The sequence below is a fragment of the Ischnura elegans genome, chromosome 2 (genome assembly GCF_921293095.1).
Source record: "Ischnura elegans chromosome 2, ioIscEleg1.1, whole genome shotgun sequence".
Classification (NCBI taxonomy): domain Eukaryota; kingdom Metazoa; phylum Arthropoda; class Insecta; order Odonata; family Coenagrionidae; genus Ischnura; species Ischnura elegans.
Window position 1 is genome coordinate 108,933,524 of NC_060247.1, and position 13,099 is coordinate 108,946,622.

Consider the following 13,099-nt stretch of genomic DNA (forward strand, 5'->3'; position numbering starts at 1 on the left):
TCCTCAAGTTTTGGTGTACTATTTTGTATTCTTTATCAACAATTAAAAGTGACCGTCCGATATATCGGACGCCATGCACGGGGTCAGTTCTGGTAACTTATCTAAAGATTGCTGCTCTTATATTACAACCTAAAATTTTTGTTTTAGTATTGTATGTATGATTATAAAATTTAATTAATTTTATTTAACGGTGGAGTTCTAGCATATTGTATGTAATTAGCCATAAAAAGATTATCAGCCTTGGCAATAATTAACAAACAGCCAATGTCACCTCTGTAGGTGAATAATGATGCAAACTTATATTTGCAGACTCAGTTGCATATATACTAACTATAAAAATGTGGACCTAGCTTTGGAGAAGGAGGAAGTTATGGCAGTCCTCGGTGATATGGTAATGTCAGGCCAAGCTAAATCTTTTATATATATAAAAGAGGATGTCTGTTTTTCTGTCCGCTACCCATTTCCATAAGGCTGCATGGATTGCGGCCAATGTTTGTACAGAGGTGCATCTCAAGCTCCCAAACCCCATAGTGCTACTTTTAGTTGCGTCCCATGCGTCCTTTGTATCATTTTCTCATTACCGAACCCTGCAAGTGCGCTTAGCACCACCTAGTACCCATTCCCCACCATCTGCTTACTCTCCCACCTTCCAATAATATCCCCATTCACTCTGCCATGTTTATATAACTTCCAGTTCCAATACTGCCTTTTCTCGCAACTATACCGATCTAAGGTAAATGGCCCACGAAGATCCTTGCTGACCTTTTAACCGTGCATTCCGACAAATCGTGTTTCTTCATACTTCCTTCATATTTTCCCATTTAGAGATCAATATGACCATGAATTCCAAGATTTAAGTTGCCCCGTCTCTGGGTACTACCCTTCCCGAACAACGCCGGGTGGCCAGCTAGTATCCTAATAAACGCCTGTATTGGTCCAAAGAGTATCATGTGCCCATGCATTTACCGGAAAGCAATTGCTGTAACCGATTTCAAACTATATTACGACATTTACTCTTGAATGACAGCTCAAAAAGTGACTGTTCAAAATCAGACTATTTTTGACAATGTTTGAAACTGCCTGCCAATTTTGTGGCGCGTGGAAGAAAATTAATCGATTATTGAGAGCATGATACCCTATTATCGGAAGCATTATGCGAAACAATGTATTAGGGTAAGCCAATTCATTTGGCTTTAAAAATTGGGCCTCATGTACCAGTTCTAACATTTAAGTGTGCTCCGGTAAAGATGCCCACAAACCTTGGCAATTAGGTCTATGTGGAGATGTCGTTTTACCCCTTTAATATGATGCTAATATAGCAAAAGATGTAGGATAGGAGTATTATTCATTATTAATTCACTTCGGTGAAACTCATTGGGCACCTTGCTTCTATAAATATCTGTGCAAGTGGTACAATATAGGGAAATAGAGTAGAAAATTGCCCTCTCAAGATAAAGTTAATGATGAAGAAGGAAGAAAAAAGTGCCTATTGCTTTAAAAGTTGTGATAAGGCTCTACTTATCAGGTGAAAAGATTATTATGTCGTCACTATTGCAACAAACTATGAAAAATTTTCCATCGTTGCTACAAAAAGATGGTCAAGAGAAAAGCAAAGCTAGATTCCTGTAGTTCAGCCAACAGTTTTCTCATCTCATAGCCTAGGGATGGGTGGAGTTGATCAAATGGACCAGTTTATTGCTTTATGTAGGTCCAGAATAAGATAGAATAAATGGTGGTGGCTAAAGTTAGCCTATATTTTCGATGCTGCTGTTCTAAATGCGTGGCTTCCTTATCGAAAAATAACTGAACAGAAAAATGTCTCTTTTGAAATATCGAAGGTCACTTGCCTTGCTTGATTATGCTAAAAATGTTTGATAATCATCTATCCTAGGAAATCAAACGCATGATCCCATTAATTTTGTTAGGTTTGATCGCCTAAACCTCTGGCCACAATTTATTGTCACCTAAAGACGAAGAGTAGACTGTAAAGGGAGAGCAAAATCCTTTTGTAATAAATGCAACGTTGGCCTTCATCCAAAATTTTTCTACAAACATCAAGTAAAACTGTCAAAATATATAATGTGTCTAGTTTATTTGCTCTTATGTATCGTCTTATAGCATCAAATCACTGTCATGATTATTGTTCTCATTTATTAAATAATTTTAGCAAAACTTCTATAGGAATGCACTACAGGAACCCACACTACTGCCCCCTGTGCATGGCGTCCGATATATCGGACGGGCTGTATTATTTAAACTATTGATTGTAAAAATTGCATAAATTATTAAAAATGGACCTCAATAGCCAGAATAATAACTTTTAAAATAAATATTTGACAAAAATAACTTCATGCACTAACCCTAGTTGCACCAAAAGGATTATATCTAGATTTAATACGTATCATAGTATACACTCTATACATATTATATATGTATAAAATACATGCAGATTTCCTCTACCGCGCAGATAATATCTAGATATTAGGCATATTATATCTGCTGCCACAATATGGATTTTATATAGATTAAATACGTATAACTCGTCGTAAATCTGTCTATTATACATATCTTATACATGTCTGATGATCCCTTGTTAAGCCGTAAGGATATTATTTGTATATTTTAAAGATTCTGGTATACAACAAGGACCATGGATCATCAGACATGTATAAAATACGTATAATATACAGAATTGCAAATCTGTATATGTACTGATGTATTTCTAAATCTTAAATATATACAGATATAATACTTTTGGTGCTATTAGGGAATGGGTTAAAGAATGTGTTAGAAATTTTTTTCAGATTTTGAATTCAATTCATGTTCTTGAGTGCAATGGGGAAGTTTTGCCTCCTTAATTTTGAGGGAACTTATTATTCTGCCACAGCATGCCTTAGCATTGTATTGTCACCAAGGGTCACATTAATGGAAGGGACGTAAAGAATCGGTTCATCCCACCCCAGAGCAATAAAGAAAAAGCCAAGAAATGGCTGCTCGTAATATTTATTGAAAGATTAATTGTGCATGGAATCAAGGTTATTAGTCATTTAATCCTTTTACTGCCAGCCCATGTAGAGTGATTTAATGTGTTAAAACAGCCTCGGTTTTTTTCTGAAAGTTTCCAAGATTTTAGATTTTCATTGTTTCTGGTTAATACTACATGTGATTAAATGCATCTAGATTTCTTCCCTACGCTGGATATGAAAAATGGAAGGATTTTGGGGATTGAATTTTATTTCTGCAAAGGAAAATATGTCAATTCATTTACTTTTTTGTCGAAAGTTGTGCTGATAAATCTACCTGAGGCAGTTTTCACATATGCAACTACCCTACATTAAATGGTCAATGGTTACTTCAATAAGTCGCCTTGGAAACAGTAAAGAGCTTTCAAAATGGAAAGATCTTTAAGTTTTCCCTAAATCTGTGGTTAGTCTAGTCCTCCCAATAGGAACACCCAGACAGTGGCGGATTAAGGAGGGAGGATAGAGGTTAGCCCCTCCCCTGTAACTTCTTTAAATTTTGAAAGGATGGTAATCTTCAAGGTGGCTCCCCTAATGAAGTTTTTCATTGCGCCAGATTAATAGCAAACAATGTTTAAAAATAACAGTTGAATGCCTTTAAATCATTTTAACCCAATGTTGCTTCTAATTTAATATCATAAATTTGTTCATTTTGAGCTTTATTCAGAAATGATTTACATGTTCGTTTGTGCTGTAAAGTTTAATAGCAAAATTGTAGCTGCCACAATAATTATGATTGAGTGAAAAAATTTCAAATTTTTAAAGTAAGAAGTCTTGAAATTGAATTTCTCGAAGTGGTTAGAAAGCCACTTGTCCATGTATAAAGACCAAAACAAATTATCACATAGGTATTGCAATCTGTCAAGGTGCCGTGGAAAGTAATCAAGCATCACCTAACCCTCCCTCAAAACCATGAGCCTACTCCATCCTTCTTTCCTGAGGTATTTAATGGGCTGAGGGAATTTTCTCTTTTTCACCCCTCTCTTACCTTCAAAAACACTTAAGATATTCTTTGGTCACTTGCTTAAGGCATGCTAACATAATGGGCATGACGGCACAGCCATTGCCAAACAGTTACGGGCTATTGAATGTGTGCATAAAATTTAAGGAGTGCTAAAATATTTATCCACTGGTGCAAAAACATATATGTATGTACTCATTTTCCCTACAAATGCCCTTTCATACAAAAAGAGTGCATGCATACAATAGGGAAAAAATAGTTCAGTGGCTGCAGTGTGAGTGCCCCCACCATTGCTATGCGAGAAAATCTTCCTTTCTGAGGGCTTGTTATCTTGGCCTAACTTGGACTAGTGAAGTGCATAAAATGAACGTTGCCTTCCTCTTCCCATTTAACCATTCGTGGACAGAATGCCTGGATCCTGCCTGCCCCGATAGTAACTGGCGGTGGTCACCAAAATGATAATATTTCTTTGATGCCTTTACAGCGTTGACTAACTCTATTGCATTACGTGGTCCCTCTTTCCCCTTTGTTCTTCATACCTAGCTCCTCTTGCACTCTATCTAGGACAAGTCACTCACTGGTAGAGTCAAGAGTGTTGACTCCCCAACTTGTAGGTCCGGATTCAAATCCCGTTGGTAGCAAAGATTTTTCAGAGACTGCCCAATCCCTGCTTGAGTGATTTGAGTAGGGAACCTCAAGAACAGCTCTCCATTCGTCAGATGGGACATAAAACCGTGGTCCCCTCAGCGCCTTTCGTTAATGGCAGGCTAATGCAGAGGCCAGGGTATTCTCCACCCTTCCGTTCCTATACTTCCCTCGTGGAGCGAATGACTTCAGCTGTCGGTCGCCTCTTCCATTAACCAACCAACAATTCACTCGTGGTCTCCGACTTGTAATGAAAAAAGAGGAAGAGGAATTTCCCTTGTCCGAATTTGGCCTTAGAATAACATGCCATCAGCACATGTTAGAATGGAATAAGAAAGTATAGATATTCTGTAGAGAAGAAAAAGCATCTACTGAGGACAGTGGCGTAGCCAGGGGAGGGGTTCAGAGGTCCGGAACCCCCCCGAAATATGAAAATACAATTATTTTTCCTTTATGAAAGAAAATAAAATATTGAAAAATTATAAATTTACATAATATTTCTTTAGTAAATGAAGTTTTTTTCGATTATGAAAAGTGTTAAAATTCGTTTAAAACCCTCTTCTTAGTACCCTCTTTTTAAAAAATTTCCCCCCTGCTTTTGGACCCCGCCCCTAACGAAATTCCTGGCTACGCCACTGACTGAGGACAAAGAATGATTTAGCATGCAAGCCAATGGACGAATTATCACTTTCCTGAGTCCTGCGTGGAGAGGGTTTCGACTTCATCTGAAAAAATTATCTCTCACAAAGATGAGAAATTGCTCCACCCCGTTAAATGATTTGGTTCGGTACTTTTTTTGTCATCACTCACGTCTGACCAGAGGGTGTATCCAAAGAATCATTGATAAATATCCACATATATTATGGGTCGGAGAAATATTATAACATATCCTCGGGACAGTGGCGGATACATAAGGGGGGCGCGGGAGGCGCGCGCCCCACCCCCTTGCGGGGCCGCCCGCATTGACAATTTCGAAAAATGATAAATGAGGATACGAAGAAATAGATAGTTCAACTGAAACCTGGCTTTGTTGAATAATTTTCTCAGTAGGTTAACAAATTTGTGACGATTTTCCAAAATTAAGTTAAAAATAATTTTCATACGTACCGACGTGATTTGGTCTACGAAACGAGTTCAAAATCTGAATTTGAGAGAGAGAGTCACTGAAGCATGTGAACATGGCGGGCGACCGTGGGTGAGGAGGAGGGGGACGGCCTCAGCCGTCTGTTGCCCCGCGTCGCGCGTGCCGCATCGCTTAGCGCCACTCTTGGCGCCAGGCTGCGGGGGCCGCAAAGCCTAAATGGTGATGGATACGCAAAAACCGACGAAATTTTTGGTATATGTGGCATAACTTACCCTGATTACACTAATTTTGGCAGTTTTTACGAAATCGTATGACAAATTAAGGGTATTGGTATTTAGGCGCCTCTTGCTAAATAATTATTAAAAAATTTTCGATTTTTTTTTTTACCTATCCTTGTATACCCGAGGGTCATCGAAATCCGGTTGGCGGTTTTGAAATAAAAAAAAGTTTTTTTGGCACCGCCTAGGGGACCGGGTTCGTGTGGTCGCTAAAGCTCTGGCTAACCACCCAGTAGGTTTGAGTTTTCAAATGTGAGACGGAGAGCATAGGCGGATTTAGGGGGGGGGGCACAGGGGCACGCGCCCTCCCCCCCGGACGCTTAAAAAATAGACAAATTTTTTTGCACGATTATCATTACGTTCGTCTTCTTTTGTGTATAACGGAGCCTCAATCATTTAATTTCATAGCGATAACTTTCAGATTAAAATAAAGAGAAATCTTCGCACAGTAATCGTCATGGGCGGATCCAAGATTTTTTTCTGGGGGAGCACAAGGGTCTGACAGGCTAAAGATCTTCTCATACTTGAGGCAAGATATAACAATTATTGTGCGAAATATTCTTTTATGTTGACATGAAAGTTATTAACGTGAAGTTAAATGATTGAGGCTCCGTAAAACAAAAAATACGAACGTAGAGTATAAAAAATTGTCTATTTTTTAAGCTTCTGGGGGGGGGGGTCATGCCCCCTTGCCCCCCCCCTAAATCCGCCGATGCTAATTGTTGTATATTGTTTTTAATATCAAGTATGAGAAGATCGTTAGCCTGTCAGACTCTTGTACTTCTCCCCAGAAAAAAATCCTGGATCCGCCCCTGGCGGAGAGACCCCGTTGTGGTGCTTTATGGATGGCACTTCAAGGACAGAACTCTGTCCGTCGGATGGGACGTTAAACCGTCGTCCTCTTGGTGGCTTTCGATAAGAGCAGGCTAATGCCGACGCCGGATCTCTCTACCCCTCTTCTTCTGCCCTTCCCTCATGGCACGAATTACTTAAGCTGTCGACCGCCTGCTCCAAATACCACTTACGTAATTAATGTGGAAGTCCCCTAACAATGAGGGGGATTTGGGGTATAAAACCCCCTAAAGTGGTGTGAAGTACATGTGTGTCTTATGTATATCCCTTTCAAATTTATGCCTCCCAAAAAGTTTTTTTGCGGCCACGGCATTGCTGTGATTGGTTCAAAAATATTGGATTGTTGTGATTGGTTGCTGTGATTGGTTAATACCAAGAAATTTTTTAAAATGTGTTTATTTCCGCACATTTTCCATTCAGTGATTCATAATTTAATCAGAATGACCTTTAAAAAAGAAATTTAACTTTTAAAGGGGGGTGATTCAACAACATTGTGAGGAGTTGCCACCACTGGGATTGTGAACCGTTATTTCAAAAAGAACGTTTTAAAAATGATTATAAATAATATTTGTGGTTCTCTGTCTAATCCCGAGCTAACCAATGAAAGATCAGTTCCCCAGCGTCTAAGTCTGTTTTAGTGTGGTGGCCCTCACAAATATTTCGGCGTACTGCCATTTTAGTTTCACGTTGAGACAGCTGCCAAAAGATAATGTGTCTTCAGATGGGAGTATCGGCTTTATAGATGGCACCAGTGTAGGTTAGGTTCTTCTCGAAATCTCTTGGACGGAAGATAGACGATACTGACACGGCAGCCTATGATCTACGGTGCTACTGACGGGAAAGTCTATGGTATTATTTCGAGATCATCTAATCGGCAGAGGACAGCAGGAAATAGTATACAGCAGGTAGTGCTAGCCAACTATCAAATGAAGCCTTTGAAATGATAGTCTTGTGAACGCTAAGGTACCTTTGAAAAGGTGGTGTTGTCGCCCTGAGCGTGACCGTAGAAGTTGGGAAAGCGAGGTTTGATAGCGTCGATTCCCTGCCCAGATATAAATTGTGGAAATGGAGGAAAGAGATAGTCAATGAGGCTGCAATTGCGGTATCTTAAATTGATAAATATGATATGAAGGAGTTTTTTTACAAACTATTTCCTGAGATACTATTTTTGAAAAAATAAATGTGGCTACAGAGTGACCCGTTCATTAAATTACGCAATGAAAACAATGCAATTCAATCTCATTTTCATTGTGCATAATATGTTGCAAGCGGTTGATTGAAAAGACCATTTGCAACTTGAGGGTAGAGGCCAACGCAGCGGTTTCTTGCTACAATCACGAGGAACGCATTCGTCGTGAACTATGCGAATCAATATAATGAGTAAGGATCGTACTGGGTTCATAAAATGCAAAATTAGCATCACTTGGATTCATCAAAATAATTATGCTGTCAAATTAAAAGAAATTGCTCCAGAATTAATCCAAGCAGATTAAAATCACGGCAGTGTCGAATGACAACTATTTAGTTAGTGTTTTTTATGCTACCCAAATAATTTTACATCGTGAGGTCACTATGGGGTGACTACTTTGATTTACAGGAATATCCAAATGATTTCAGATTGATTTTTATTCATGAATATTTCAAAGAGCGTCGCAGTAGTATAATCCACACCTTTTTTTTCGTGAGGATGATGTACCATTCATAAACTGCTTATTTTATCAAATTAATTCATATTAATGCAGCCACTATATGAGTAAAATTCCAAGCAGTGCTATCAAATATCATTTTGCTGGGTGTTTAATTTTTTGTGAGGGGTGAAATTAGCCATTTCCTAAGTAAATATATATTTTATCTTATAAAAATAGCATAATTTTTAATATTTTTTCTCACCCATAATTTTGGTGTATTAACATACATTACAGCATAAAAATAAGTGTGCATTGAAAAAATTATTAAAAAATCCTGCAAACTGTATCGAATTTCCTGTCTACTCACCAACCTCGATGCGGCACTGACCTCTCTGAAATATATTTAATTACAAATTTTAGTATTCGTAAAATCGAGATTTATTTAGCAGCATTTAGACGTGTGACTTATTTTAAGGATATTGCGATTTAGGTGTATGACCGAAATTAGCCTTTTTAGATACATGAGTTCAGAACACATTTTAAGGAATAGCTAATTTGGTTCCGCTTGCGTTAGCCCTCGTCGCTCTAGTGAAGGCGCGGAACATCCTCTATCCTTCCCTTCCGCACCTATCCCTACCCCAGCGGCGTCGGCAGGCTTCTATCGCGGCGGCAGCGCCTCCCTCCTTTTTCTTTGGCAATATCCTTATACACAGGCCGTGTCAAGCATTTTCCTAATGCAAATCCACCACGTTTAATTCATCAGGCGGCGGATATTCGATGGGTAGGCGTCACATTGGTATTTATGTCATAGATATCATATCAATACATTAAAACTGCGATTTGTCGAAGATTTTAATTTGATCATAGAATCAACGCGGACGAAACAGAAGTTTATTCATTATGTATTCATTGATATTTTTCCAGTTTTTTCCTCGGCGGTGAGAAAAAAAATTCCATGAATTCGAAGGAGGCCATCTACCGAAATGAGTAAAACGAATTAAAAATTAATTACGAGAACGAGGATTAATTCAATTACGGTCTCGTACCATTACATGAATTTTTAAAACGAATAACGCGTGAGGCTAGTACTGGGTAAAGCACCGTCGTTTTTCACAATTATTTAAAATATTAAATTTCATGTGGTGCTCATATTTAAAATTACCCCAACTAACTTCACATTAATCTTGATCCCCATTCCCCAAGTTTTCACCTGAATGCGCTACTGGTACGACAGCATCTTGGCCCAAAGCGATATTCGTGCCAAGATGTCCGTCTAAAATGGTATTTCATTTTATGCAAGGTACCATTCAGGTAAAAACTGTAACTTCCTCATGTATCGAATACAGTCAGCCACTTGATGCTCTTCATCATCATTAGTAAACAATACCAAGATTGGTTTGACGCAGCTCTCCATTTTTCTCTCCTATCCGCAAGCCTTTTCATAGCGACGTATTTCTTCTCTTTTTCATCCTTTATGACCTCTCCAATGTAAATCATTCGGGGCCGTCCCTTGCCCTTCTTCCCTTCCACCTGCCCCAATACGATTGTTGAAATTAAGCCATCATGTCTCATAATTTGTCCAATTAAGTTGTCCCGTCTTCTGCTTAATTTTTTTTAGAAGACTTCTCTTTTTCCCCACTCTTCATAGCACTTCCTCATTTCTTACACGGCCGATCCATTTTATCTTCATCATTCTTCGGTAGCACCACATTTCGAACTTTTCCAATCTTGACTTCTCTACTGCTGTCAACGTCCAAGCCTCGCTTCCACAGAGAAACTTGCTCCATGTGTAGCATCTGATTAATCGGATGCTCATGGACGTTACATTTCCAGCACTTTTGATATTTTCGCCGTGGCATTAACCTTCCAGAACGCACCTGCGTGCGGACAAAGTCGTCTTCTGTTTGCTCCCTCCAACCTTCCCCCATCGTGCCCTGACTATAGACATCTCACGGAGGGATCGGGAGTGTTTGGTATCCCCATTCAACCGCCTTTCGGCTACTCGGCGTGAGAAGTCGGATGAGGTGGCTATTCCTGTTTCCGACGACTTCTGCTCCGTCCTTGGCTTACGTCATTTCGTTCAACAGAAGGAGCCGTGAACACACAATGGAAATGCCAAGTGCCACAGGGCACGAGCGATTCCAATGAGTTAACTATCGAGTTTTATCCAATAGAGAAAAAAACGCCTACTTTTTGGCTTGGGATAAAATGCAGTCGGTCAACGTTTTACATCAGTGGATGTATGATGATATGTTTAGTGGATGTACAAAGGAATACGCTCTAGTAGGAAACATGGGCGATAATTTATAGTAAAATTGGATTTGGAAGATTGAGTAGCGTATATTGGGTGTTATTTTACACGGAGGTAGCGAACATTATTTTTATAGTAGGGATTTTGAAACGTTATCAAGCAAAGTTACAGATTTATAAAAACTTCTTTCGAGCTGATTTTTCGCCCGTTATGAGTCAAAAGTGAATTCATTGTCACGAACTTGACCCAAAAAATACTCTAAGTACTCTAAGTATAATTGTGTAAATTCCATTCTTTCTTATTTATTAGAATATATCCATGAATCAATAACTTCCACTTGAATGCTTACTTATTAAGCGTTACAATTAGTTTGCGTTAAACCATGCCGTTGGTTGATTGCAAGTGCTCCCTGGTGCAAAGGTAAGAGCCTTTATCTACTTCATATATCATTTTGACTAACAGGAAGCTCATATGCTGGAAATGGGTTCGCGAAGGTGAGGTGTGTGAAACTTACGTTTTCTCAGCTTGATAAAATCTTCCCTTTGTTGGAAATATACTAGAAAAGGAAGAGAACTTGTGCGCCTAAAATTTTGCTCTTCTGGGTTTAAAGAATATTAAATTGCTTATCCTGCCCGCGTTCGAATTTGATGTTTATATTTTTTCGATGATTTAATCTTATGAGACAGTGCGTAAAAAATTAGATAATGCCCGAGTATTACATTTCATCATTTGCCATTGAGTCCGCATTCATCGATTGAATACCAACAAATACTTACCAATAGCAATGAAAAGGAGGCCAACCCTGTGCTTAATTAATACTTACATTCTTTAATTACGGATGCGATATCGAAACAATCATATTCAACTGGGCAATTTCACCTAAGGTGGAGCATCAAACCGCTAGGAGCATTGACGGTGTGTTGCGTGTACTGTTGGTTGCATAAAGTCACGGATAACTCTTCGGAAAAGAGTCTGTTCGTATTCCTCATCATTGCACATGACCATACTGTTTCCTACTACTTAATTATCTGAATCGAATAGAAATTCATTAAGAGAACGCATTAGTTCCACTCAAACTGGTCTATTGTCGCAACATGTTACTTCATTAAAACTAATGCCATCACCTTAAAATTTTCTGGGCAAACTATAGTTGACCCTTATCAATTTTTCTCTGTACCTCGAGTACAAAAATTTTCCTCATTATTTTCTGAGAGATAATTTTTTTTATTATTTAGGTGCTTGAGTTCAATGTTATAAATGTTATGGATACTAAGGAATAGAAGCTCTAAGGGGAGTGGTGCGTCCCCCTACGAGGTCTCTTTATGAAATGCCCTGAATGTAATTTGATATTCCTCATATCCTATCCAAACGGTAGCAGCTGTAAAAATACGCTGGTTCTCAATTAAACTATCTTTTATGATGACACAGCTCACGTACATGTACGAAAAAATTGACTTTTCAGGAGGACCCGATCTATGATCGCATGAAACTTCCGAGGACATTTGGGTCCATGCAAAATATCTATAACTTTCGATTTCAAGTGTCGGCCATAATTTTATTTTTTCCCAATGTGAATCATCGTGCTTTATTCCTCGGCACTAGACAACCATTTTTGGGACCAACTGTAATCCGAGTTTTTTATATTCTAATTTAATTGTAAATTATGTAAACCACTTCCTTAGTTTTGATGCGGAAAAAATGCCAAACTGTTCTTGTCAATTACAATGACTAGAAATTCCAAGAGCTGACGCTCATGGCGAAGAAATCTACTTTTTTCAATGGTAATATTTTCCGAATAAACAGAATGTACTTTGATGATTTGAGAGTGTCACTTGTCTTTTTGATGTGCAACGTCTTCCAGCTTCTGCATAGATAGGTATAGATTTGGTATTCATGTGTGTAAATATAATGCAGCCACCAGGCAATAGCCTACCGGCAGCAATATGTAATAATAATAATCATAATAACGTAGTTTTATACTTTGCAAGTGCTCCTCTTACGAGTTTGCAGTGTGTGTCTATAGGTAAGTATGTGCAAGTGAGCCAAGACTTAAAGTCGGAAATTTGTTTGAAGAGGGAATTTATTTGAAGGATTTATCTAAGATAGTGTCCCGAAAATATTTTCACCTTGGTCTCACACCAAATTCTCTGGCAACGGCCTTGAAGTGGTCGCAAACAGGGGCGCAGCTAGGAATTGAGGCTAGGGGGGGGGGGTTTAGGCGCAACTAGATTTGAGTTATGTGGTATATCCGCCAGGATGAGCGGGAGGTGCGGGGGCCCTCCCCCAGAATTTTTTTAAGATAAATGATTCAAAATGCTGAGTTTTATGGCTTTCTGAGGGATATTTTATTAATACTTACACTCTTCTATAAGTACATAAT